The sequence below is a fragment of the Lolium rigidum genome, chromosome 6, assembly GCF_022539505.1.
Source record: "Lolium rigidum isolate FL_2022 chromosome 6, APGP_CSIRO_Lrig_0.1, whole genome shotgun sequence".
In the NCBI taxonomy this organism is placed as follows: domain Eukaryota; kingdom Viridiplantae; phylum Streptophyta; class Magnoliopsida; order Poales; family Poaceae; genus Lolium; species Lolium rigidum.
The window spans coordinates 290,710,946-290,737,808 of NC_061513.1; the positions used below are offsets into that span (position 1 = coordinate 290,710,946).

The 26,863-nt window shown below is 45.9% G+C and overlaps 1 long non-coding RNA gene across 1 annotated transcript; it reads left to right on the forward strand.

The window, feature by feature from the left end:
• The first annotated feature begins 2,070 nt into the window (after nucleotides 1–2,070).
• LOC124665466 lies at nucleotides 2,071–20,184 on the forward strand. Its single transcript, XR_006990565.1, has 4 exons — nucleotides 2,071–2,232; nucleotides 2,989–3,161; nucleotides 11,618–11,910; nucleotides 20,057–20,184. It is a non-coding gene; the product is annotated as an uncharacterized LOC124665466 (long non-coding RNA).
• The last annotated feature ends 6,679 nt before the right edge of the window (nucleotides 20,185–26,863 follow it).

Consider the following 26,863-nt stretch of genomic DNA (forward strand, 5'->3'; position numbering starts at 1 on the left):
CTGGTGATTATGTTGTGCAAGAGGACCCTCTCTCTCATATGGTGCTTCTTGCTCAGCCAGAGGAACCGGATGTTTTCCCTCATTTTCAATAATCATATTGTGTAAGCACACACAACAGTTCATCACCTCCCACATCTGATCTTTGGACCAAGTCATAGCGGGGAACCGGACGACAGCAAATCTCTGCTAGAGGACACCAAATGCACGCTCGACGTCTTTTTGGCAAGCTTCTTGTTTCTTGACAAACTCGGAAAGTTTGGGGGTGCTGGGTTTCGAGATAGTCTTCACAAATGTTGCCCACTTTGGATAGATACCGTCTGCAAGGTAGTATCCTTTGTTGTAGTGCCGACCATTGATCACATAGTTCACCGGGGAGCATGACCCTCAACAAGCTTGGAAAAGATCGGGGAGCAGTTTAGGACGTTGATGTCATTGTTGGATCGAGGCATACCAAAGAAAGAGTGCCAAATCCATAGATCATGGGTAGCCACTGCTTCAAGTATCACAGTGCAGCCTTTTTTGTGACCCTTGTACATTCCCTGCCACGCAAACGGATAGTTCTTCCATTTCCAATGCATGCAGTCAATGCTTCCAAGCATCCATGGAAAACCCCTAGCTTCATTTGTTGCAAGGATCCTCTGAGTGTTTTCGACAGTGGGTGATCTCAAGTAAAAGTCCCCGAACACTGCCATGATGGCCCTGCAGAACCGGTAGAAACAATCAAGGGCGGTCGACTCCGTCATCCGAAGATAGTCATCTGCACCATCACCGGGAGCTCCATACGCCAGCATCCTCATAGCCACTGTGCACTTCTGCAGTGACGAAAATCCAACCAAGCCAGTGCAATCCGCCTTGCATCTGAAGTAGGGGTCAAAGTCTCGGATGGCATACACAATTTTTAGAAATAGCTTTCTGCCCATCCTGAAACAACGCCTGAAAACAGTCTCGCCGTGCAATGGATTGTCAGCGAAGTAGTCGGCGTACAACATGCAGTAGCCCTCCATTCGCTGTCTCGGCTTGCACTTCCGACGACCTGGTGCCGACCCACCACGTCGACCAGTTGCCACCCCTGCGTACATGCTTGATAAGCAACCGAGAATCATCATGTGCTCCTCATCTTGGGCGGCGGCTGCCATCTCTTCTCGCATAAGCTCGACGAACATTTGCTCCTCCTCTTCGTCCGAGTCCATGGCCAGCAAGGCAAATGGACAAACACCTGACGGGCGTGGTCGAGGCTAGCCGAGACGCGAAGGACGAGGAGTAGGCCGTCGTCGAAAAACGAGCGAGCGAGATAGGGCGTCGTCGAAAGACGGCGGAATATAGGCAGTTGGGAAGGAGGGACGGCGGAATCTGGGCAACAAGCCGGCGGGGTGGTGCCGGCGGCGAGAGAGATACGAGGGGTAGGGGGATTTTGAGGGAGGTGGTGGTGGGGTTCGTGTGTCCAGTCGCCGACGGATCGGGCCCTTCCCGCTTTTCACTCGTCCGGACTCCCCGATAGCTCCCCGGGAGGGCGGGGATGGCGTGAGCTCGTCGGATGGATGAAGGCTCAAATCCGAACGAAAACGAGAAACCAGAGGCGCGACTGCACCAAATTTCGCCATCCGGATGAGAAAAACGTCGCTCGGGGACCTCGTCGGGAGACGGGTGAGGATGCTCTTACAAAAGGCGTCCGGGGTCGGAGAGCGTCTCGTCCCGCCGTCAAAAGTTCGAATCGTGTCGTTCCGCGCCATTTCAATCCGGAAAATGTCTCCTCCATCATCAGATGTGACGTGAAAGCTGCAAAAGAAAATGGTCTGCCATTCCATCCCGATCTAGGCCAACGTAATTACTTTCTCTGTGCGGTCAGAATATAAATTTCAGGGTCCCAGTCAGATGTCCCCTCTGGCTTGGTCGGGACCAATAGACCTAGCCGGGCTCACTCCTATGCTGGGTCCCAGCAAGTGTCGGGCCCAATCGCAGCGGGTCAGAGCCAGTACGCGGCCTGTAAGAATAGAGCTGTCCATCATTCATTTCTCTGCCTTTATTATCTTCCTGCTCACGCCCGCACTCGCTTGCCTCATTTGCCTTATCTTCCAGCTCACGCACTCACTTTCTTCCTCTGCTCCAGGCCCGTTCTGGATCTCCGCCCTGCTTCCTTTCCTCTTCGTGTCTTCCTCCATGGATCTACGTCTACCTCGGCGCGCGGTGCTTGCTTCGACTCAAGGCTCCAGCTACCATCTCTTCGGCCTTCGGGTGAGTCATGGTACTGTAATTGATCGATTGTCTCTGTGCCCTGCCCTACTTAAGATCCGTGCGCGCGGCTTTCATATGCTATGTTACGACGATTAGGTTTTTTGCTGGATTGCCTCTCAAAGTCAAAATCTGGTACGTATTGCTCAGGTCTCACGATTTTTTGGCTTTAGATCTTGTTTAGTTTTGTTTTGACGGAAAGATCTGTTCAAAAAAGAATAGAAAAAACTTTGTCACCATGTGTCAAGAACACCAAAAGGTCCCAAGACAGCGGGTGGCAGATGACTCAGCGTTCATCCACCACAAACTTTTCGAAATCAGTATGCTCGCAAATTTTATTTACTTGCATGGGTTGTCAACTTGTCATGTCTAGTAGACTGGTATGTTGTAAATCAGTAGTACTGAACATATATACCTTCAAAGCAGCCAATAAAACCCACAAATTTGAATAAGAAAAACCTGGCTTCAGAAGGTACATCATCTATATTACCTCAAAGATATCCATAAGCGGACCCAGAAATTTGTTGAAGCCTGGGCAAAATAGGCTTAGTGTGCTAATTTTGTATCAAATACATATGAAATAGGGGCAAAAATAAGCCTGCCGGCCGGCCGGAAGCCTGGGCGGCTGCCCGGGCAATAGGGGTGCTAGATCCGCCTATGAAGATATCTTAACCTAGCAGAAAATAGATCACGAGTGACAACTTGCACAACTACGTGCGTTTTCTACCACATGCATCATCTGAAAATAAGATTTTGCAGATTTGCAGAGTAAACCAAGTGTGGAGGGGGCGGTGAAGGCAATTATATATGCCATTGGGGTTGAGGGAGGAAGCAAGTACAGGAGAAGATAATCCACACTTACAAAAGTATTTTCCCCAAGGATGGAGCTAACCTAGAGGGAAAATTTCCCTAATGCATGTTCAAGTTTGCTGGTATTGCTAGTTAAATTTATGCCTTCTTGATGCACTTTTTTTTTTGCCTAACCTTGACACACTTTTCTAATTGATCCCAAGTACTAGTAAAAAACATTTAACTCTAATGCATGTCCATCAGGTTTAGGAAACCGAGCTTCGCCCCTAATTTTCCCTTGTAGTCATTGTCTTCAACCTCCTCATTGTAGTGTGTCGCCGATTCCGCCCCTTCGTAAGCCGGCCCGATAATGTTGGTTACGGATGCGAAGAGGAAGAAGTAATCATCGATGAAGCTCCTTAATGATCCAAAGATCTCCAGGGTTAGAAGAAGCTAGCTTTCAAAATCCACAACACTCCCACAAGTTTCTTGATGTTGAGTTAACAATGCAATTTGTTTAGGTTACGTGCAAACAGTATTATTTTCATGTAGCAAGGGAAATGTATGCAACAAACACGGAAATGCCTGCAAATGCAAATAAGTGCACGAGGGAACCAGATCCTCTAACATAGAAGAGAGAAGTCATGCAAACACAGCGCTTAGCTAGTGTAAAACGAAAAAGAAAAGTCAAGATACTGTAGCAAGTACTGTATGTATTTTGCTATAGAAAATTACTATGTACTCCGTATTTACTATACAAATAAATCATAACTAAAAAAGCGATAGTCATAGTTTTGATTGTAAGTAATTATTGTAAATAGATACGGCTTATATATATTAATATGCAAGTTAATTTAGATTAAATTAAACTTAATCATATAGAGGAGATGTGCAGAAAGAAAGTTAGAGACATGTGTACTTGTTTCCACGTTAGACATCTCCGTGCACGAGCAGCTACTCCGGGAAGCCTATTGGTCGGGATTCCCACCCTGGCGAAGTGATGCGTGCTCTGTCGCGTATGTCCACTAGTGAAAAGCGTACCGGAGAAAACACACCAGCGGATCCCCCCCCCCCCCCTCTTCCCTCTAGTGAGTGAACAGTAGTTTGAGAGGCTCCTCAAGCAAACCGGGCCGATCCCGACCCCTCTCCAGCGGCGCTGCCGGCCGGAGATGGCGAGGGAAAGGCGCCGGCGTAGATGTAGATAGGTTTAGTGGTCCCGTAGTGGCGTCTTGGAGTCTCCCCCGTCAGATCTGGTGCACCCTGCAGTTGGGTGGTGCGGCGGCGCGGCTCCGGTGGCGAGGGCGACGCCTGCTGCACGACATCAACACAGGCATCTCAGCAAATAAGGCGGGTTGGAGCTCGAGCTTCTCGATGTGGTGGCGCAGCATCGGGAAGCAGATATTGGTGGCTATTTGCTCGCATCCATGGTGGGCGTCCAGCAGAGCGGCCGCGGCGAGCTCGGTCAATAAGCGCTGTCTCCGACAGCTACAACTCTTTCTTCTCCTTGGTGTCCTCTTGGTCGGCCGTGGCGGCGAGGGACAGGGCACCAACGGCGACAGGGAGTTCGTGGCGGCCGGCAAGACTTGTGCTGCTACCTCGAGCTATCACACGGTAACCACGGGATGGTCATCGATCTTGGATGCCAAAGATTGGCATCAACCGGCGCAAGAGAAGCGTCGCAGCAACCTCCTTCGGAGGCCTCTCTCTGATGATGCGGCGGCGACGCCTGGCACCGACCTTCTCCCAAGTGGCCATGTCCCCGGCGAGGATGTTGGTGGTCACCGGCGCAGCTCATCCCCCTACAGCGGTGTGGAAGAGGGACCCGATTGCTTTTCTATAATATTATTAGAGGTCCTCTGTGCAAAATCTAGGGACTTGGGTGTAATTTTCTTTTTCTTGACGTCCCTTTATGTAACCTGTACCACCGCTTTGACTAATGCAGCATAGTCTAGGTCCTTCCAGACCTTGCCTTTTCAAAAAAAAAAGCTTACCGACGATCGTGGGCCTAGCTGGTACTACTAAGCGCATCTCCATCCACGCGCTTTAGGGCATCTCCAACGTGGCGACCTAAACGGATGCGCTGGGCCGTCCGTTTTGGATTGTTTAGGTGGCCGCGCAGATACCCGGACAGCGGCCCGCGTCCGCGTGTCTATTTGGGTTGCACGCTGCGCCCAACGCGGCGATCCAAAACGCCGCCACGTGGTTCGTCTTCAACGCGCGGGCCATGGCAGGCCTCGATGGAACAACAATGGTGGGCGGGAGAATGCGCGGGAAAGTTCCCGCGCGCACCAGGGTTCCCGCGCGTGCGAAAAGGCCATGGGAGCGCGCTCGCGCCCAAGTTTTCCGCCAAGGTCGCCGGCTATAAAAGACGGCGCCGGCCTCGCAGACTCACACCCGCTCCTCTGTCCTCTACCCCCTCTACCTTCTCCGGCGCCCTCTTCACCTCCATCGCCTTGCCGCGCTCCCTGCAGGTCACGTGGGCCAAGCTCTCCCTCGCCGCCAGGGCCAGGTTCCCGCGGACGGAGAAGGAGGAGCGGCAGGACGCGCGTTGGGTCGCTCACGACGAGGCCATCCGCGTCGCGGCCGAGGGGGCGGCGAAGAAGGAAGAGGACGCGGAGCTGGTGGAGGCGGCCGCAGATGGCTAGCACGAGGCCGCGGATGGCTGGTACGAGGCCGCGGAGGAGGAGCCCGTCAACGCGGAGGACTTCTTCGATGACCTCGCGATGGAGAACATAAACACCACCATCGAGGAGCGTCTCGCCGACCTCACGCGCGTGACGAAGGAGCACGTGGCCACCTGGCGGGCCAGCCGCCGCCGTTTAGGCGACCTCCTCGGCCAGAAGAACCAGTTTCTCGCTATGCGAGCACCCCGCAAACTCATCCAGCTGCCCTCGCCCGAGCGGTGCGCTCGGCAGGATGCTGCGTCGGTGGAGCGCGGCCGCCAAGAGCGCATGCGTCGCTGGGAGGAGAACCACGAGGCCCAGGCCGCCAGCCGCGTCCGCCTGGAGGCACGGACTGCTGTGGAACGTGCCGCCTCACAGGAGCTCGAGTTGCGCGGGAAGCGGATGGTGCCGCCGCTGGAGGCGGAGCGTGAGCACGCCCAAGCTACGCAGGCGGAAAGGAGGAGGGCGGCCGCGGAGGAACACCGCAAGAGGGCCATCGCCGAGCCACCCAGCTGGTAAGCAGGAGTGGAATCCTCACGCGTACAGGTTGCCCGCGTCGAGTGAAATCCACGGCCCCGGCGGCGAGTTGGCGGCAAATCACCGGCGAGGCCGCCGGCCCCGTACGTAGCTAGACTAGTAGTAGTAGGTAGATTTAAGAAATATGTAATATCTAATTTTAATGGAAAAAGATGCTATCTCCCTATGACACGCGGGCCAGGGGCGGATGCGAGCGGCCAGCGATCGGCGTCTGCGGCCACGCAAACTCGGCCCAGATTTGGGCCGGCTTTGGGTCGTCCCGGATGCCACGGCCATCCATTTTTGGGATGGGTCCGCGCGCTGGGCCGAGTTTTTGTCCGGTTCGACCCATCCGGACGCGCGGGCGTGGGATGGGTCGCAGCGTTGGAGATGGCCTTATAGCGGCCTCGATAGCGTTTTGGGGGTTGGCGTGGTTTTTGGGCTCACATCGGTGCGCTCCAAAAGGCGCTGACTAATTTTCGAGCCCAATAGAAGCGTCGGTAACCTCGTGCCAGCTCTTTCGTAGAGGGCGCGGATCGGGCCCGCCGGCGCCTCACGGCACGTCAGAAACCGTGTGTGGGCTCCACCACGCACCGCTTTCCCCACCTCCCACCTACGCCCGAGCCGACTCCCACCCCTGTAGATCGCCACGGTCACCGTCGCCGTCGCGCCCCCTGCTTGCAATAGACACCGCCGCCTGTCCAGGACCGCTGTCCATCGACACGACCGCCAACCCCTCGACCGTCGATTGGTGTTTCGCCCGGAACAGAGGTTGCCACCACCGCCGCATAACTGCCCCGTCCGCAAGGTGTTCGTCGGATTGTCGCGATGGACAGTGACGATGAGATGATGGTGCATCTGTTCACGCAGAACGCTGAGACTGTCCGACAACGCTGAGACTGTCCGACGGCAACAGCAGCAACTGATTCTGACGAGCTTGCTCTGCGTTCGCCAGCCTTTGTTCATCGTGCATCGACGGAAAGACAGGCAAGAGGAGGAACATCAACCGGCATTGTCAAGCCTGCGCAATGCTGCTTGACGCCGACTACTTCGGTGACGACGCGACTCATTCGCCAAAGGAATTTTAGCGCCGATTGAGGATGAACAAAGATTTGTTCATGAAGATTGTCTACGGCGTCACGGAGTACGACGACTACTTCATGATCAAGCAAGATCGCACAGGTTTTCGGGGCTTCACCTCAATCCAGAAGTGCACTGCTGCAATGTGTTGTCTTGCATACGGAGCTCCTTCAGATACAGCCAATGACTACCTACAGATGGCGGAGTCGACATGTTTACAAACTCTCTACAAGTTTTGCCAAGCCGTCATAGCGATTTTTGGTAAAGACTATTTGAGAACACCAAGGGCAGATGATACAGCTCGAATCCTGGAAAATACTGCAGCACGAGGGTTTCCTGAGATGCTCGGAAGAATTTACTGTATGCATTGGGGCTGGAAGAATTGTTCTTTCTCTTGGCAGGGAATGCACAAGGAGTATACTGGTGAGTGCAGTGTCATTCTAGAGGTGGTGGCAGACCATGACCGCTCTCCGGTGTTCTCCAGACTAGCTGAGGGACAAGTGTCTGCCGTAAACTTTGAGGTAAACGGCCACGCATACAACAAGGGGTACTATCTAGCTGATGGTATCTACCCGATGTATGCTATATTTGTGAAGATATGTCTCCAGCCTCGGAGATTGACCCCGCTTGTATTTTATTATTCGGTATAGACTAACACTAACATATTCGAAGAAAAAAAATTCATATACTGGCTGTTTGGGTCGTGACACTTTTAGAGCTTCTGTGCAGGTGCTCCCACCGTTCCAAAAAAATAAATTGCTTATTTTTTCTACATACGCACGCCACCCGGCGTCGCCCTGGAGACGTCTCTCCCAGTGCGCTGAGAGAATCCCTTCAACGGCGGGGCGCGGCCACCACCACCGGGGCCGGTAGCGGCCGGGGGAGAGTGGAGTTGTGGGGTGCTCGCGCGAGCGGCCCGGGAGGAACATACTAATCATATGCCTTCCTATTCCTATAATTTTTTGATCCTATAAACCCTAAGCTAGAAAGGTAGATATGGAACCAGAAGAGCAAGCCGACGAGGACGCTCGGCTCTGTCAGCAGGCGTGGGAAGCGTAAGCTGGGAGCTTTGCGTGTCGAGTGTCGTGCAGCTGAATCATCAGACGAAGCTGGTGACATTGCAGAGGACTCTGGCTCCTTGTCGCAGACGTGTGGCCCTGCCATAGAGATTCGGTTTTGTACAATTTCACATGGACCTGCTTGTCCAAATGGAGGGGCTCGGTTTCCTGATAAAGAGCACATATAAGTTGTTGAAAAAGAAATGCGAATCGAGCACATATCTGTTCTTATTGGAACGTTCTGAATATGTCGTTTTAAGGATAATATTTAACACTTCTGTTTCAAATTTTACAAGTATAGTACTTCTCCTGATCCAAACTAATTGACTCCATTTTATCAAAATATGGATAGGTCAAACATTTTTACTTCTGCTAAGTATTCTATATATGCGTTTATTGACTATGTTCATCCGTATTTAGATAAGATGAAGTTAATCGATTCGAATCGAAGAAAATTATTATACTCAGTTTTGATAGCTAGCAAATAATGAATTAGATATCGGTCATGTATCGGTGTGACCCGGTGGAGTCACATGCACCGGCCATTTGATCTATCGGATTCATGGTAGTAAGCACTACTCTAACTCAGTGATATATGCACGTGAGCATGGCACCAAGAATCTTAGGGCATCTCCAACGGGGCGATGCATGTTTGCGTCTACGCGGACAAAAAATATACTCCAGTGGCTAGACGTAAAACTTCCGCAGCGTCCGTCCTGATGCAAACATGGACCGAATATGCAATGCGTCTCTACGGATGCGTCCGCGCATCCGTTTGCGTCCGTTTGGTCTGCATGCAGCCCTCTCTCCTCCTTTAATCACGCATGCGGTCATTTCTAGCCACACAAACAGAATCTCTCCCTCTCTCTCCTCTCTAATCACGCATGCGGTCAAATAAATGCGTCCCTGCCGCTGGAGAAGGGGCAGACGCATGCGGACATGCGGACATTTTTTATGTTCGTGCCCGACGCAAACGGACATAAAAATGCATCGCGCCGCTGAAGATGCCCTTAGGGCCTCTTTTGGATAGCCTTGCTCCTGTTTTCCGGCCGGGACAGACGACAGTGGCGCTTGCGGTGCCGCTACCTTCTTGAAGGCGTCGTTGAGGATGTTGCATGCTCCTCCAACTGGGAAGAACTCCATGGGAAACCTCAGATCCCACCGGGGATCGGACGAGGGTGGCGTCTCGCGTTACTCACCTCTTGGGGCCTCGTTCTTGGAGCCGGCACCGACTGGAGGGACTTGCGGAAGTCAGAGGTGGTGCTTTTTCATCGAGGCGGCGGCTTGGTATGCGAGTGTACCGGGTGGAGGCTTGTGAGGCAACGACAATGGTGATGACCAAGGTTTGGTGGCGTCAAGACTGTGTTAGTTGGCTCCGTTCTAGCGTGTCCGAATGTCTTCGTGATGGTCTCCTCTCGCTGTGAAGTCGAAGCCGCCTTTGGACGGTGTACGATGACCTTCGAAGGGTGGTCTAGTGAAGGTCCTATTCGGCGCGTGAGTCTTGCGCATCTCCTTTCCGGGGCTCGTCTTCAGAATCGGAGTTGCCAGCCTTTTCTCGAGGAGCAATCTGTTTGGCATAGGCCAACTTAAGCTTCATATCTATGTAGCTTTTGTGGGTAGCCAGGTGTGCCCCTCGTGGGTGGTTGTGGGTTTAGGCTTGGCCTTGATGTTGTTGGTTCTTGCCCGATTTTTTCCTGAAAACATGGCACCTTCTACTTAATTAACGATGAGATAAAGCTTTTGCCTCCGATTAAAAAATAATAAAGGTAGACTCGTGTTGGAAATCTATTTTGGCTCATATGAGCAGAAGCAAGCACTATCTTAAAAACACATGTTTTAAAATGTCGAAAAAATCTGCAATTTTATTCTGGGTGTACATTAGGATATTTTATGTCCGCTCACAAAGTATCACGGAAAAATCACATTTTTTGTGAGTTGTGTAGAAAAAATATTTCTGGTGCTCCAAAATTGTTTCTCGCGAGGAAAAAATTTCATCTTTTTACACAGCCCACAGAAATGTTTTTTCCACTAAATTTTGTGTGTGAACATAGAATGACCATATATGAATACATGATTTTTTCAAAAAAATTGACATTTTAGAATACATTGTTCATAACAGTATTTAGACCTATAAGTCAATAAAAATTCATTTTTGCACATAGGTGTATACGCAGCCTCTTCACCCCTTGGAACAGGGGGGAAGGACCCAGTAGGGCGAGGTAGGGCGGCCGGCCTAACCTTGATTTTTTCCGTAAAACAAGATATATGTATGCATCGATCGATCGGTTCATCTGTATGGTCGTCTGTTCACGAGTTCGTCAGTTCGTTCTAGTTTCAAGGCGTTTGGGGAAGAAAGAGCAAGGGAAGAGGTGGGCTGGTTACTGGGCCCCTTCGGCCCGAGTTGGAGGAGCGCTGGCCTGGTTACTAGGCTTTTTTCGTTCCTCACAAACACATGCACGATGAGCACTATGTGGTAGGTACTAGGTAGGTAGGCTCTCGATTAGTACTTGTGTTTCAAAAATATATGGATTGATTAATTTGAATTAAAAAATTGCGAAACGATTAATTTGAATTACTTAAGTAGTTTCATCTGTATACGGCTACTAGAAAAGAGAAACATTAGCTCTATATTTTTCAGGTATAATTGATGCCACTATAGGAGTTGCATTTGGGTTGGCTCTCATACTTTTGATTCTCATTTTATTTTTGGATTTCAACATATCATAACATCGTAGAGCTCAAATGTTAAAATGAAAGTTCTTTCTAGCAAAATCACGGTTCACTGTTGTACGAATTGGTACCTCTAGGTCCTGGTATTGCAGGAAGAATGATTATCATAATAATTTTGGAAGAGCTAGAGAAGGCAAGATTTTTTGTTGAAAAACATCACATAATTGGTGGTTAATCGTATGGCAACTTTTACAAGGGAATTTTATCAAACCAACAAATGTAGCCATAACAGAGGAAGATCGATGAATTTATATATAAATGAGGTTTCGATCCTATCACAAACAAACCATAGAAATGTAGTCAAATTCTATCATTTTTGCGGCATTTTTGGTGCTATTGATTTCGCCCTACCTCAATATTTTTCGTCCTCCGCCACTGCCTTGGAAACAAAATAATGGAGACGAATTCTGTATCTTTTCTACAGCTCCATCCAAGAGATCGTATTTCACTCTCTTTTCTCCTATCATGGTATTTCTGTGTTACAATGTTTTTCTGCGTTACAGGGGCCCTAAAATCTACGTTTGTACTAATGTTGTAGCTTTTCTTTTTCAGGTAGCTTCAACTTGGAAACTATGTCCCCGTGGATCATGGACTTCGTGTTCTGCGTGGAGTATGCACTTCGCGGGGGTTGACTTGTGCCATCAGATTCATCCATGCATCGAGTGTATATCTTGATCACAGTGACGAATGTGCGTTACGGTTACATCCGAGAGGAGCAGGTTGATATGCGTAAGAGGCAGCGGAGACAAATGAGTCAACGAATCAACAAATCTATTTTTCAAATCTCACCCACTCGAGGATCTTCTTGACCGTGCTTGGCTCTTTTATGGATTGTTCAAAGCCAGGTGAGTAATATTCCTCATAAAGTTGCATTATTTCACTTTTTAACCAAATGAATAGATGAATCCTTCTCGTGGAGCATTTGATACCATATTATGTTTAGAAATTAGAACTTAGAAGCAGGGAGTGATGTTTTGGAACATGGGAGCATATGCTCCCTTTAGTTTAAAATGCATCTTACACACATTTTGAATTTCAAAAAAATTAAAACGAAAAATTCGCACGTACATCTTCACGTGCTACATGCTTACAAAGTTGTTTGATAAAAAAATCGACTTGTCATGTGACGTGTGTAAAAAAGACAAAACTTAGTGCTAGAAATAATGCTTTTTTCAAGATAAAATTTCTCCTTTTTACATAGTCCACAAAAAATATTTATTTTTCTTGAAACTTGACAAACACACATATATTATGAAGATGTACATGTAGAATTTTTTGTTAAATTTTTTTGACACTTCGAAATAAGATTTTTTGGTAAAGGGAGCATACGCACCCGGGAGCCGAATTGAATTCTGTTAGAAGCATCCTTTCTTTGTTTTATGTTTGAATGCAAAATGGAACTCGTCTATTTTCCCCCCAGGCCCCACCCCACCACCAAAAGATTGAAACTCCATTTTTTCAGAACAATGTTTGCGCTGACTACAAAATCTCCTGTACTTTTGTTCAATCTGAGTGCGATTAGTTGGAAAAGCGCCTCGCGTCCGCCAAGGCCAAGCACGACTAAACGAGTGTCCGTCGTCACCTCCTGGTCACCATGACGAGCCTCCCTTGCAGAGGCTGAAAGCTGCTTCGTAGGCCCAAAAGCCACTAATTTTACTCTATTTCTCTAGTCTCTTACCAGTCGTCAGAGACAAGAACGCGAACCAGCAAAAATCCACTCATATCATCATCTACGGAACCTCCAAAACGCAGACGGAAATCAAGAGAATCTACACAGGAAACTGAATGTCAGTGTTCCGTGAAAATTGGAACATTTTTATTTTTTTGACAAAACAGGCTCTCCCCATCGATTTCATATAAAGGAACCACCCAGTTTTGGCTTACAACAGTAACATAAGAAGAAAACAAAAGGAAGAACCGAGAAAGTTCAAAACATGCACACCAAGAGAGAAGAGCTCTCAACTTTGACAGGGAAAGACCAAAAGCAAAGCTAGAGATAGAGAAGCTGAACACAGCAGCACAGTAGAAGAGAAAGCTAAATATTAGCGATTCGTCTAGTAACATGAAGCCAAAGGCCAGCCTCAACTCTTCCTTGTCCTGGGTTTTTCTGCAGAATAGCCCACAAGTTCAGAATGTTGCAAAGTAGATCATCAGGAAAAATCCTTCTAAAGCAGGCATCATTTCTGGTTTTCCAAATCGTCCCTCTCGCACATGACAAGCTTACGATTTTCCTTGTTGAAGGAGTTCAGCCAGGGACCAATCAAGTCCCTAGTGCTTTTGGGAGGTCTCACGAAGCCAAAGGCACAGACCACTGTCTACTGTCTGCCAGACAAGATTAGCTACAGAACAACTAAAGAGGAGGTGGTCGACTGATTCATTAGTTGAGCAGAAATAACATTGTGCATTTCCAGTCCACTCCCTTTTCAGCAGATTATCCTTGGTAATAATGCTGCCCTTTTCAGCAGATTATCCTTGGTAATAATGCTGTTTTTAATGATGAGCCACAGGAAAATTTTCACTTTCAGCGGAATTTTTATTTTCCACATGAATTTGTATTGAAAATCCCCCTCTGATCTCAGCTAAAGGTACTTTTGACAGAGAACTTTCCAGCAGCACCAATTTTCCACGTGATTCTATCAGGAAGATCATTAAGATGCACCTCATCCACCAAACTTCTCAAATCCTCCCACTGCCTCAGAGTATCACCATACGATGTTATTCTGAATCTAATCAGACCCCAGCCTTCTTCTTTAACTTGTGAAGCAGTCACTGTCTTATTAAAGGTGAGATTGAACAGTTTTAGGAAACTCGGACTTTAGGGGAATATTATTCACCCATGGGTCATCCCAGAACAGAGTTTTCTCACCATTGTTGGTCACTCTGCTAGCAAAACGCTGGAAGATATGGTTAACTCCCAACATACTCTGCCAGAAGTGAGAACAGCCCGGACCAGAAGCTGCAAGAGGCAACCATTCAGGTATTTTCTCGAAATGAGCTGCTGCTCAGAATCTTCCAACTTCCAAAGCCATTTACAAAGCAGACTGATATTCATTGTAGATAAATCCAGCACACCAACACCACCACAGTCCTTAGGCAGACCTGTGTGCCAGTTGACTAGATGATATTTCTTTTTATCATCCAGTTCATGCCAGACCATCCTTTTCCTGTGAATGTCAACTTTTGAGATGAATTTCTTGGGAGCTTCCAGGAAAGACAGCATATACAGAGCAACTTAGGCAAGCGTTAGCCAAGATGACACGATCATCAATAGAAAGCAAATTCCCTTTCCAGCCTGCCAGTTTCTTAACAAACTTCTCTTCTACTGGGCTCCATTGGGAAGCAGCTAGCCATTTTTCTTCCACGGGCATCCCCAAGTACTTCATAGGAAGGGAGGCAGTTGGACAAGTGAAGATTTCACTGTACTGTGCCGCACGATCCTTAGCTGCCCCAAGACAGTAAAATTCACTCTTGTGAAAGTTTATCTTAAAGCCAGAGACTTGTTCAAAGATGCACAAGATGAACTTTAAGTTCCTCGCATTCTCAAGCTTGTCTTCCATCAGCAGTATTGTATCATCTGCATATTGAAGGATCGAGATTCCACCATCAACAAGATGTGGAACAATTCCAGAGATCAGTGTCTGCAGCTTTCTTAACCAACATAGCCAGGCCATCTCCCACTATGTCAAAGAGAAGGGAAGCAGGGGGATCTCCTTGCCTGACTCCTGCATAAGTGGGAAAATAAGGCCCAACTTGATCGTTAACTTTAATAGCAACTCTCCCACCTCTCACAGTTTTCATGATCCAGTCGCAAAGCAGATCTCTAAAACCTTTCGCTTGCATCATCTGGTATAGAAAGGCCCAGTTAATGAAACTTGGAACATGATGCATACTTACAAGCAATAGGAGAGGCGATTTGCAGCTTCACACAGTTTTCATGCCAGATACTGAAAGCTGACAGAAACTTGCTTGTGGGATTTCGTTGTTGACTTGTTGTGGCCTCCATCTGTACGCTAAACGCGATTGCAGCTTCTGGCTACAGTGCTCCCTTGGCATTTCATTTCCAAACCTACCTAGTGCCTACAGCTTTCCACTTGCATACAACTCGTGGATACAAATGTGCAGTCTCAACTGGAACAGGTTATAGTTGGACTCAAGAGGTAGTATGCCCCTTGCATCCACCTCTTCACGGTATGCTTCGGTGGGATCAACATGGATCCATGACCTGCAGATAATTTGATCACAAATAGTCCTCCTGAACCATAAATCGAAAGGAAAACTGTAGGGTCATAGTTATACCTACAGTGCGTGGCAGCACAACAAACCCAGATGTGGAAGTTTTCCTCAGTCACAGTCAAATTCGTTGCCACTGTCAGTCATCTTTACCAGTATACCACTGTAGCCCACTTCTCTCACTCTTCAGCCCGCGTGTGCTTTGTCAGATAGATCTTGTTTTCTCCACCTCTTCAAACGACCAAAACTGCCCAAATATAGCCCCATTTCACATGTTTGCTTTCAGCACAACACCATCCTGCATCAAACAAAAAGATATTCAGTCTCCATCATCTTGCTGTATCATTATATAAAGTCTAGTCTAAACAAAACACAAAATGCACTATCAATTTCACCCTCTTCTCTTCCTAACTCTTGTCTGCTGTAATATCATGTCCTGCTTTATATCACTGGTGGAAACCGAAACCACACAAATTAACATTGACGTTGCTTAAGTGGAATGAAAAATGGTCCGATTTTGCAGATTTGGAACGCCGCTAGTAAAAAAACCAACCCAACACTGAATCTACACCAGCAATGCTTCCATCAAATTGCGCTCCACGTGTTCAGGAAGACCAAAACTATCGTGTGGTGTATGGAGATGCTAAGGAAGGGTTCCTCTGTGTTATCTGAGATCTGGAAGAGTAACTCCCAACGCCGAGAACCTCCACTATAATTGGCAGCCTCCAAGGCATGAACACCTGGGCCACGGCAACGAAGGACGCTGACAGGGAAAGGCCACGCTTGGACATGCACAGGTAAGGGGGTGGCACGAGGGAGAAGGACCAAACCTCTGACAGAAAATGTCATGGACGGGACTGCTTTTGGTTCAGGCATTTCATCATATAATCTCACTAAAGAAGGAACCATTTTCATTGTTACCGTACCAGTGAGAAATTAGGTCCGCTTGTATAGGACTTGATCTTGGTAGAGTCAAATGCGAGTCAGCCGCCGGCAAGCAAATCGAGCACTGGGCCATCATATTTGGGGACCGTGGCAAGGAGTGGAATGGGAGGAGGGAGAAACAGTGAGTGCAAAGTGGACGACGGACCACAGGCCCCAGAAATAGTTCATTCCCGTGGGCCTTGTCAGCAAGATATGTTTGTTGCTCATATCAGGCAACCAAATACAAGTTCTAAGTAACCAAAGCAACTACAAATCCAATACTAATGATCCAACATTAGCAAAAAAATGTCTCTTTAAGTCATATTCTGTTACAAATTTATAGTGGTTTCTTACTCATCAGGACATCATCATCACATTGACAATACTGGTGATTAACTAAAATATGATTTGCCTGAGCTAGTAATTTGTTAGTTTCAAGTTAAAGTACCTACTAATGTACATGTTTCTATAACACAGAGGAAATCTTACTGTATGCTGGAACATTTAAGTCTTTTTCGTTAGAACTATTATAGAGCTCAGAGCTAATGCAGTAGTGCCCCAAGTGAAAATAAAAGGACTACAATATTGGTTAGAAGATTACCTTCTCAAAAGCATGGCGGATCAATCCTCATATAGTTCTTCCACCACATCCGGCTTGGCACAATCTCGTTTTTGCTGCAACAGTGACATAAGGTGATGCAACAGAGCACCCAGAGCATGAGCTAGCTAGGTGCCCCCTTTGTGAAATGTTTCACTATTCTGCAACCCCAGAAAGGACGCAAAAAACACTGTGCCACGTGGAGCTTGTATCCAGTTCTCCATGAGTAAACGATGAATGTGCACGGGGACTAAAGAGTATCCAACAAGAAGGAATTATTGCAGACACATCAAACAAACGTATTGTTTGAGTTGTACTTCCAGACCCAGTCTGCAGTACTATCTGCCGTTGTATCTCACTGACTTGGAACCATCTTGTGCACATGCCACTGCCTGGGCTGCCAATTGGAACCGTGCTGCTTCACATTCATCTACGGTAGGTTGAAGTGTAGTAGCATCAAGGATCTGAAACATTCCTGTAACCACTAGCAGCTTGTAATGCATCCAGGACCTCTGTTCTCTGAAATCAGACTGTGTGAATTTAACCTCCCACTACCCATAGGCCTACTTATGCTTGTAAATTGGGATAACATCAGTAGAATTATGACAAGGAAGTGGACTAGGTACAGAAGAAACCATGATACCCTGAACTTGGCGGACTTGTGGTGACCAGCAAGGGCGTCACTCTGAAGCATGAAGAGGAACATTGAGAGGCCAGCAGGCAAAGTAATGGTCGCGGACGTGATGTTGGGCTTCAGAGACATAGCCCCCGCCTGAACGTCTTCCTTGTCTGTGACAGAACACGGCATCGAACACCTGGTGGGCAAGGTGGTGTTCATGTGGCTGGAATCCTCAACCTACCTCCTTGGCGCTAGGAACTGCCCAGGGATGAGCCGAGCGAGCGATGACCGTCCACTCGCCTGCCAGTCTCGGTCGCTGGATCGAGCGGGGGAAAGGATGAGCTCCATGCCGCCTATGGTACAGCAGAAGACGAGCCTCAACTCGACAGGCACCGCCCTGCCTATGCTGGTGTCTCTGCTGTGGTCGAGCACGATCTTGGCATCCTTTTCGTCCCTTGGTTTTGGCCGAAACCAGGCGTCAAACAGTTGGAGGGCACCGCATCGGCGCCTGGGCTGCTTGTGTCGCATCCTGCCATGGATCTGAGGCTTCCACGGCAGGAGTTCCTCTGGATTCGTCTTCGTCGACCGTGTTGTTCACAGACTCCACGGATTGCGCCAACTCCCTGCAAGGCCGGCACGAGATCCTTGGACGAGGGTCCCTCTACTGCCCCCATCAATTTTATCTCGAATCGAAGGGAACTGGTGAGGCTCCGGCTACTTAGTAAATCGATTTGATCTCGAAACGGTGATTTCTTGGAACAAGCTTGAGGGGGGTTGGGAGGAAAGATGCAGGAGAGTTTCAAGGATAAAGTAATTTCTTGGGTTTCCCCAGCTACCATTGGTGTTGCTCTGTTTTTTCAAGGAGACCGGCCAGCTTCCAATTGAAGCGGATATAGTACATAAGGATATAGTACTAATATTAAATAAACAGTAAAAGATCATCAGCACAGGAATTGGATCAATTGCTTTTATTCATCATCACGTCGGCACCTCGGCCAGGATTACAGACAAACGGTACGACTCAACAGGAGAAAACAAGGAACCTACAGAACTCCATGACCATACCAACACAGTAACCCAACACTTCCGGCAATGAGATTAAGCAAAGCATCCGTGAGAAGAAACCTATGATGTAAACCTGTCTATACCACCCCCAAAAGCATTCACAACTCTCTACACCAGCACCAAGCATTCACATGTACTACAGCCCCCAAGTGTTCAATTACTGACCAGCACCGCCGCCCCTAGCGGCCTTTCCCTTGCCCTTGGACTTGGACTTGGAGGCGTTGTTGTTGCCGCTGCCGTTGCCACCCCGCTGATCTGCACGCATGTCCTTCTTGCGGTTCACCTTCCTCTGGGCGGATGGACCTGCCGCGGCCATCTTCTGCGCACGCTTCGCCTGCCTCTCCATCTGGAACTTAGCCTCCTTGTGGTCTTCCTCACTAAAGAAGAGAAAAGCGAAGAGGATTCAAGACAGGAGGTGACCGTGGACATGAAACGACATCTGCAGCGACAAGGAAGAAGAAGAAGAAGAAGAATGGGTCGTACGCACGTACATGTGGTACTGCGCGTGCTTGTTGACGTAGCTGAGCGTCGCTCCATTCTTCTGGGACTTCTTGCAGCGCCCGCAGTAGAAGGGCTTGATCCAGATCTCCTCCACGACGACGGCTCGCCCCTGCCCCTGCCCCTGCCCAGCGAGGCGCACTCGCTCCTGACCCCCAGCCCCCATCTTGCTCTGGTTTTGGTGAGATGCTCCGGGAGGAAGAAGGGGCCAAATTTATAGCGAATCGGTGCGCGGGATGGGAGCTCGATCCGTGGCACACGACGTGAATGCCGTTGGATCGAGGAGGGGGCGGGCGGCTGCGATGCAACGGGGTGGGGGCGATCCGTGGGAGGGTCCTACCCAACCAATCAGCAAGCAGAAAGATTTCTGGAGCCGCGCGCTTATTTCGTGTTTTCGCCCTTATTTTGGCGGTAGAATTTGGTATAGGCTACTACGTTTCAATCAACAAGGCGCGGGCGCCTCTATTTCAATATACAAGCTTTATTTAAATCAAAGAATAATACTATTGAGCAACAACACACTCCCAGTTATATTACACGTAACTAGTATCGTTGGATTCGTATTGAAAAGCACTTTCTAATTATGCCAGTTTTATACCGGCAATCTATGTAGATTTGGAGTGATTCTTTGTCAAATAAATGCACGGAAAACCAAGGCATGGAATGGAGGGAGTAGAATATTTTGTGTAAACTTGTAACGAAATCATACTAGCTATGTCTCTTGATTATTAATTTTAAAAGATATACACTATGGTAGAGTATTTTTTGTTGCGTGATCGTGCCATGAAAAACTCGAGAGGAATATATGTAGTATTTCTTCTGTGCAAACTTGCAAATTCCATGCATGTCTTGACTTGAGAAGCTCCAAAATTAGTGAATCCAATTCCTAAATTCATATTTTGAATTGATTTACATCATCGTGATGTCTCTAGCACTCTTATATTTATGCAAAAAAAATGCATGCATGTGGAGGCCTATTTAAATGGCTATTCTTGCAGTATTCCACTTTCTATTCACTTGCTCATGTTGCACTCAATTTACTTGTTCCATGTTCCAGGGTCATGTGCATAGTGAAATCATCATGGAATTTTATTGAATTATGTACGGAGAACAAATCAATGTTGCGACGAGTGCGGTGTGAATTGTGAGGACAAGGATAGTCCAGAGTACCAGCATGGTGATCAAGGCAAGCAACCCTCACGGTGTATCAACTTTATTATTCGGAATATGCCATGCTTGTGTGTGATGTGATGATTGGTTGAGATACTTGCACTTGTGTTTCCAATTGATTCTTTGCCACTGTTAATGTTGGTCATTACCATGAGTAGGAGTTGAATGTTTCCAATTGATTGTTTCCACTGTTATATTTGTGTAATTAATGATAATCTATATGGACTAATGGTTCCATTGATTTATATTTGCAGGAGTTGTCCATAGGAAAATGGTTGAACCATATGTTGGATTCAAGTTTCCAATAAGAAGAAGATTAAGTGATGTATCATGTGTATCTTCAAGACATCAACATAATGAAGAAAGACGAAATGAGGTGCAAGTTCAAGATGACCCAACTCGAATAGATCATATCCTTGAAGTTTGCCATTCATATGGTGTTCATGGATATGTGAACATGCACCGAAGAAGAAGCTCTCCCATAGTGAAGTATGGGGGGAGCAATTCTCAACACTTCATCAAGCAAGTACAATCAATAAAGGTGTTCCATCTTGTTGCGGTCAATACCGTCATCATCAAGCTCAAGTGCAATGCACAAGGTTGAGGTTTGCTCTTGATATGATTTCTTTCTTACCGGTCTCATGGTTTATTTGGGGGAACGGTTAATAGGATAGTGGTCGTACTATCAAGAGTGCTCTCGAGTGAGTAACTTGACCGTATCGTTCGGAGAGAGCTCAAACGGTTGCATCCTTCCATCATCTTTATTGGTTGTTATTTGGATCTTATCCATGTGGTGTATTAGAGACTATGGTTATTTCCATGAAAATCTCTAGTTCATCAAAAACGGATTCCGCATGAATCACTTCTTGTGTTTTCGATATTGGAGTTTTTCTTGGTTTTCGTATTGAGAGGTTTCACCTATAAATTCGTGGCAAAAATCTACCCTGATTATTCTTTATATCTTCACTCTTCGTTGGGTATATCTTGTCATCCTCTTCCCAACAAAATCTGGTTTCACCTAAATCCTAGTTTCCTAACTCAAGTTGTTGCATTTTTCATATTGGAGGTGTTACCGGTTGTAAGATAGGTTAAACCTTTCCCCATTTGATCTTATTATATATTGTTGCACTATGATGGTTCTCTATATGATCTTGTAGAGCTCTTTGTTGTGATTACAACAAGCCAAAGTTCATCAAGATCGGAGTTCAGTTGCTCAAGTTATGCTCGTTTCAGTTTCAGCTATTTTAGCCTTCCTCTTTGGTGGGGGGTACGGAGTCTCCGGTCCGGGGTCGGATATTCCGGTCTTGGGAGGGCTGGAGATTCCGGTAAAGATCATGTTCTTTCTATTTTGAAGTATGCCTCACTCTCTAGCGGGGTGTACGGAGTCTGCGGTCCTATACTAGAGTCGCCGGTCCTAGAACGGAGTATCCAGTCTAAAATGGTTGTAACGGTCATATTTCGTGGGGTGGACCTATAAAAGGCCCCCTTTTCTTCCCCAAGGGTTGGTTGCTTCTTCTACTCTCTTTCTCCACTACATTGTTGACCTTGAGAAGATTCCTCTCCCTCTAATTCCTCCATAATTCTTGCACCTATTTGAGGGAAAAGAGAGAAGAGATCTTGATCTACAATCCTACCAATCAAATCCCTCTCTCTGTGAGGGGAATCCTCTAGATCTAGATCTTGGAGAAATTTGGTGTTTCTCCTCCTATTTTTTCTTCCTATCTTATTTCCTCAATAGCTTTTGTATCTTCATTGGAATTTTAGAGTGGGGGGGTTTGAGAATCTTAGTGGTGTTCTTGCCATTGCATTTTTTGAGTCGGTTTGACCTCTCCGCGGTGATACATGGAGCCGAAAGTTTGTGAGTATATCACTTCTGGAGTTTGTTCCCGAAGCTTGTTACTCTTTGGTACTTGGACCCTAGAAGGCTTAGTGACCTAGTGGTGTTCTTGGGGCCTCCAATTAAGTTGTGGAGATTCCTCAAGCAATAGGCCTTTGTGGCAATTTATTGGGAGCCTCCAGTTAAGTTGTGGAGATTGCCCTAAGCTTTGTGCGGATTCGGTGACCACCTTTAAGTTTCCATTATATATGGACCGAGGGCTTCCCTTTTGGTGGGAAGGCTCGAGGAGAATACGGTGAGGCCTTCGTGGAGTTTGAAGTGATTTGTCCTCCACACCGCTCCAACAGGGAGTAGCACTCGTAAGAGTGTGAACTTCGGGATACATCATCGTCGCCGCATCACCGCGGTTATTCCTATACCCAAGCTCTTTACTTATGCATTTTACTTTGTGATAGCCTTTGTGCTTGAAGTTATATATATATTTCTATCACATAGTTGTGTGTATTGCTTATCATAAGTTGTTGGTGCACATAGGTGAACCCTTGTTCCCCCTCTAGGCGGCATGTGTGTCCTTTCAATTGGTATCACAATAAGGTCTCTCATTTTAGGCATCACCGCCTTGAGAGTAAAGATGTCGGTTAGAGGATTAGTGCACGATGACACTTTTATATTTGATGGCACAAATTATGATATATGGAAAATTAGCATGCTTAGTCATTTTCGGGACATTGACCCTCATATGGAGCGAATTAGATATAGGTTTTTCTCCTCCGATGGATTCCCAAAATCTATGTTTAGACAATGAGAAAAAAATCTCAATGCTCGAGCATCTATTGTGATTGTATATGCTTGACCAATGTAGATATTTTGCAATCTTTCCTTTTCGGAGCGCTGATGATTTATGGACAAAGCTTCAAGAAAAATATGAAGTGTCCAACAATATTGAGGATGATTCTATTCCCTCCACTTCCAACCGTGATGAACTTTCATCCACTTCACAATGTGTTTCAAGACACAAGGAAATGCCAAGGTGAGTGCTGATGAACATTACAATGTTGACATCGATCCTATTCTTGATGATCCTCCATTTCTATATCATTGCAATGCTTCATCTTTGGACTTAAAACACATCTAGCACTATAAATGATTTACTTGCTTGTGCTGATAGTCCTTGCATATCACATGTTAAATACTTATCTAAATGCCATGGTGATATGAATGCTATTTCGTGTTGCCATGATGTCAATGCTTCTATCTCCTCTAGTTGTTGTGTTTCTAACAATGTAGAGGAAACCAAAGAATCTATTGGTAATGACAAGATATGAGTTATCTAGTTTGTGTTTTTAGTTAATACTAGCGGTGGAACCAACAACCCCTGAGAACATTTTAGTCTTATTGCAGTTCAAACTAGATCTTTAGTTGCATTTACATTCTTCAGTTTAAGTTATTTACTCTATAAAAACACATTACAAAACCTTTTCTACATTAATCCTTCGCTTGAAATTTGAGACAACTTGCGGTAATTTTAGATAAATAGTAACAAGGAGTATTAAGATCATTACTAGTAGATACTCGTGGTTCGATACTCTTATTTCGAAACTAGCTACAACTAATCTGTGTACTTGTAGTCATCATCAAGGATCAAGTCACTTCTTTGAAGAATGACTTCAAAAAGGGTGATTAATTAAGGGAAAACAAAACTTGACAAGATGTTGAGTGTGCAACAATCCCACAATGATAAGAGCGTACTTGGATTTATCTCCAACAACAAGAAGAAGTCTAAAAGCTTCAAGAACAAGAAGGGCCAAGTACAAGTCAAAGATCCGGCCAAGATTACTTGGTTCAAGTGCAAAATTGAAGGTGAAAGGTTTGTTGACAACACTCAAATGTATTTCACTGTGTGCATAGTTTGTTTTGGAAAGATTTGAAGGTGCACGGTGGCCTCACTAATCATCTCAGGACTGGAATACTCAAGATTAGTTGATAGGTTTTCTGGTTTTGTGTGTGTGTCGCGAGGCGACGTGGTTGGAGAGGAAAAGAGGAAAAAGCAGTTCCAGCTTAACCGGTAGTACCGGTACCAGTAGCGGTAGTACCAACTCCCCCCAAGCTTAGCTTATTGCTTGTCCTCAAGCAATTCAGTGACAACTGAGTGCGATAAAGAAACGTTCACGGACACATTTGTTTCTTATGATGTATATATTCTCACTATATGATCAAGTACTTAGGCAATTCATAATAAGAAGTATGCTACTAAGGCTACTCAGTAGTCATGCAAGCTATGAAAAGATATTAACACAATAATAAACAACATGAAACATAAGTATCCACAGGATTGCAATGTTCATAATATGATATGATAAAGTGGTATCTCGCTTGCCCTTATTTGTGGAGCAAAACATAAATGCCAAGGCACCTCTGAAGTTCAAGAGAAGACTAGAAGTAAGAATACCAAAAGATACAAGCATCACAATTATACAACAATTAATCGTATTCTAGGATAAGCATGTTGCACTAAGAATAAAAAAATGAAACCATGTCTAGGAGGAACTAGACACTTTTTTGATATAGTAGAAGCGGGACTTGGCGTGACAATTCCGAAATTCGTCCTGACAGGAATCGACTCCGGTCGTTAGGGTGCGCCAGTGCGACCCAAACCACTGGGCTAAGAATGACAACTATGCTTTCGAGAAGGTGCGCAAAGAAAGGATGGTGACTCAACATAAAAGGTACAAGATAGGCCCTTCAACGAAGGAAGTATGATTAACAAGTTTTATAAATCTCCCAAAAAGTATGGTACTTATTAGCTTTGAGCTCTCATTACCGCTATCATAAGCATCTTGAATTGTTAAAGTTAATATGAGAGCAAAAATGTGTCATATGCTTGACAAATCATAAGTTGAAAATCTCATGCCCCTTGAATACGAGTATCTACACCTCATGCTACTCAACTTAGGTCCCAAATAAGTTCTTGTCATTGTAAGTATACATGTATCATTAAGAACGCAACAGGGGTACCTCTTGCTGACATAGGCATCCCCAATGGGCCTGCCAAAGATGGTACCCGGGGTTACTGAAGGCCCACAGGTCGAAGAATATGAAGTTCGGGAGCCCAATTAGTTGTTAAGGAAAGATAGAGTTGTATTAGGAAAGTAGAGATTTGTAACTTTACGGGTTGACCTCAGAAAGTCTCCCGGAATCTGTAAACTTGTGTAATACGAAACCCTCGGCTCCACCTCTTATATAAGGGGGAGTCGAGGGACAAAGAGAGGATCGAATCATTGCCAACGCAACCCTAGTTTTCATAAGCAGTCGAGTACTTTTCCGGTTGAAACCCTCGAGATCTACTTGCCCTCTACTTCCAACAAAACCCTAGTCTACAACTTGTAGGCATTGACAAGTTAATCCCTTGTCACTTGCCCCTTGATATGGAAGTACTCTTTCATATAAGAGCAATCCGACACCAAAATGACAAGACAAACAGACAATGAGCATCTCAGCAATCCTTTTATTTACTATGGGTATAACTTTTTATTTAAGATGCTTCACAAAATGCTCACTATGGTATGATGTAAACTTCCACCATGAACGATGCATGGATTAGGTTAGCATCCCAGCGTTTCTCTAACACATATACAAACTCCATGGACTTACAAGTTTCCATTTTATTTCGCATTCGATAGGCATCCATAAACAAAAGATCATGACATCAACTAAATAAGGATAAGTGCAATGTTGAAAGCGTTCCCCATGAAAGCATGGTTGTGCTAACTCCCAACTTACAACTTGTAAGCATATAATCTACATAAGATAGTCACAATGGCTCAAGTTCATTAGGTGAAAGAAAGTAAATGTGCCATCAAGTTCATGAGAGCTTTACTAACTAATTTTCTCATGACAAAATTTAATTTGGAAGCTGAATAAAAACATGATGAATATACTTGTAATAGAAATAATGATAGTAGGTATATATGGTGGACACAATTGGCAAAATTTGGCTTTTAGTAGTTGGATGCACTAGTAGAGCGTACTCAGTACAAGTGAAGGCTAGCAATAGACTGGGAAGCGACAATCAAGAAAGTAGTAACTGTCATAATCATACTTGCGATAGAATAAAATCAACAGAAGCATACAAGTGATACAAGAAATACGAGGCAAAATAAATCATCAAGGCTTAATTGACTTTTGTTTAGTCATATGCATGCGTGAGCATGTACCAAGTTGATTCAAATGAAATATTCAGAGGAAGATACCACAATGTCATACAGTTATATGAATAGAGCAATGCAAGCAAATATCTATATGACATGTTACCTACTATTAGTAAATTGGTACTAATCATAAGAGAGCGGGAACTACTAAGCATCATTAAATAACATACACCTTACACGAACAAACTAAGCATGTCCACATAAATTAGTATATGTACAAAAACGAAAACAAATAGAGTTCATACCAGCCTCTCACCACATCTCGAATTGTCGTAGGTCGTCATTATTGCTCTTCACTTGTGGCTTGAATAATATGAAATGATAACCAAGTTGAAAGTTCAGAGATGGTAAACTAGAGGGGGTGAATATGTTTCTACAAATTTTAATTCTTTCTTTGCAATATTAGGCTTTGCGGAATATAAGTGTGAGTCTAATGCAAACTAGGTGGGGCAAGCTAGATGATAAAGCAAGTAATTCAAGCACGAAGGCGCTCACAAGCAAGATATCACAAGTAAAGAGTTCGGTTAGAGATAACCGAAAGCACGCGGAGACGAAGATGTATTCCCGTGTTCCCTTCCTTTGCAAGAAGGTACGTCACGTTTGGAGAGGTGGGGTCCCACGAAGGATTTCCCAATGCCACGAAGGCTCA